At 45.8% G+C, this 2,500-nt stretch overlaps 1 protein-coding gene across 1 annotated transcript in view; it reads left to right on the forward strand.

Annotated features, from left to right (window-relative positions):
- Positions 1 to 2,500, forward strand: part of quo (quattro) — an 80,558-nt gene that overhangs the window by 643 nt on the left and 77,415 nt on the right. The gene's annotated exons all lie outside the window — the stretch shown is intronic.

Genomic DNA, 2,500 nt, shown 5'->3' on the forward strand with positions numbered 1-2,500 from the left:
TTAGTTGCGGCTCCTGTCCTGTTCTTCCATGCTACTGGTCTCCTTCTCGCTCGCTCTCTCTCTCTCTCTCTCTCTCTCTCCCTCTCTCTCTCTCTCTCTCTCTCTCTCTCTCGCTCTCTCTCTCTCTCCCTCTCTCTCTCTCTCTCTCTCTCCCTCTGTCTCTGAGGTAAACCTACCTGCTCCACTAACCTACTGACTGAGTGTGTATGTGTGTGTGTGTGTGTGTGTGTGCATGTGTGCGCGTGTGCGCGTGTGCACGTGTGTGGTGTGTGTGTGCGTGTGTGTATGCGTAACACACTTTGTGTAGTTGTGATGAGAAGCCAAGGTGCAGCCTTTCAGCCTGTCAGCAGTCACTCTTTTATGAACTTTTTCTCCTCCTCCTCCTCCTCCTCTTGAGTGACTTCAGAGCTTTGTTGTTCGCCTGAGCCGTCCTTTGTGCTGCGAAAACTTTTATTGTGAAGCTTGCGGTGATGGTGGACGGCGGGACAGCGGACTTTTCCCTTTCTGTTTTGTAAACAATCTGTTCGACAGCTCAGAGCTAGAAATGCTTGGCCGCAACCACCTGTTGTTATGGCTTGTCGTATCGTTAGAATGCATCTCCAACTGCCAAGAAGGGATTTTATTCTCATGACAAAGGGACAGTATTTTCTTTTTTTTTATGATGTTTAATTCCACATTATGAGTTTTTTTTTACAACTTTACGAACTTTGCTCTCAATGAGTACCTCGTGTGAGGCAGGAGGGAAAGCTCTAAGCCTTTTCTTTTCAGTGGCTGCTGTATGGAGTCTCCTTTTAGCGCAGAGAAAGAAAGGGGGAGAGATTTGAAGATGGACAGGGAGAGAGGAGAAGAGACACAGGGAGAGTTAAATAGAGACACAGAAAGAAGAAAAGAGGGAGAGGGAAAGAGAGAGAGAGAGACTAAAAGAGAGGGAAGAATTTAAGACAAAAGACAGAAAGAGAGAGACGGGCAGGGAGAGACAGGTAATGACAGAGTGTTTAAGCCAAAATGAGAGACAGTGTGTGTGTGTGTGTGTGTGTGTGTATGTGTGTGTGTGTGTGTTAAAGAGAGAGAGAGAGAGAGAGAGAGAGAGAGAGAGAGAGAGAGAGAGAGAGAGAGAGAGAGAGAGAGAGAGAGAGAGAGAGAGAGAGAGAGAAAGAGGAGGGGGGTGAAAGAGAGAGGCTGTGGAGCTGTGTGTCTTTGTTTTAGTTGCGATAGCAACACTGCACTGCAAGCTTGATGAGAATAATGTGAGCTGTCCTGCAGGACAAAGTGGGTGGCTGGAGGACACCCCCCCACACTCGCACACTGACACACATACACCGACACACACACACACACACACACACACACACACACACACACACACACACACACACACACACACACACACACACACACACACACACACACACACACACACAAAGACGTCCAACATATCCTTCAGTGCAACTGATACTTTTGCTTACTGTAAATGCAAAACATTTTTTTTTTAAATTTCATGTTTTTCACAGTTACAGTAAGCAAAAGCATCTGTTAGCACTGAAGGACAGTGTCATGTTGGACGTCTTTGACCCACATGTTAGCCGGCCCGTTCTTCTGTTTCTGCTTATAGCTTCTGTCCTTTACACGCACGCACGCATGCATGCACACACCCTAATTGAGTGCTGTTAGGTCGCCAGCTGAGCTGGTCCTCCTCACAGGTCCAGTTTCGCTCCTCTGACAAACAATTTAAATACAAGTAAACAGACACATGCACACACTATACACACATACACACACACACAACCCAGTGACATAAACCGAACACACAATATTCTCACACGCGCACACACACGCGCACACACACGCACACACACACACACACACACACACACACACACACACACACACACACACACACACACACACACACACACACACACACACACACATACACACACACACACACACAGCAGTTGTGCTGTTTTGTATGGTTCATGTCCCGCAGACACACTCTTAAGACCATTTAAGACTTGATCTCTGCTTAAGTAGCCGAGCCCAGTGCCTCTGCCAATGTTTAGAGTTGATACTTCTGTTCTGAGTAATGCTATGGAGATTGATGAGCCTGGAGACGCAGACGCCCGTGAAACACACTCACACTCCCCAACACAACACTAACGCTAAAGCTTGGGCTGGGTCCTTCACACACACACATGCAAACACATGCACACATCTTTTCCTGGAGGCTTATGGCTGCTAGTTCCACAAGCACATTCACTTACATGCACGCACACACACATTCATGCACTGATGTGCACACAAACACACTCTTTTCTACACGATTCCTTGTTAAGCGACCTTGGGTGTTTTGAAAGGCGCTTTATAAAACGAAAGTATTATTATTATTATTATTATTATTATTATTATTATTATTATTATTATTATTATTATTATTATTATCATTATTATGCAAACAGAATCAGGCAGACACACACACACACATGGATGCATGCAGGCACTC

The sequence above is a fragment of the Engraulis encrasicolus genome, chromosome 14, assembly GCF_034702125.1.
Source record: "Engraulis encrasicolus isolate BLACKSEA-1 chromosome 14, IST_EnEncr_1.0, whole genome shotgun sequence".
Taxonomy (NCBI): domain Eukaryota; kingdom Metazoa; phylum Chordata; class Actinopteri; order Clupeiformes; family Engraulidae; genus Engraulis; species Engraulis encrasicolus.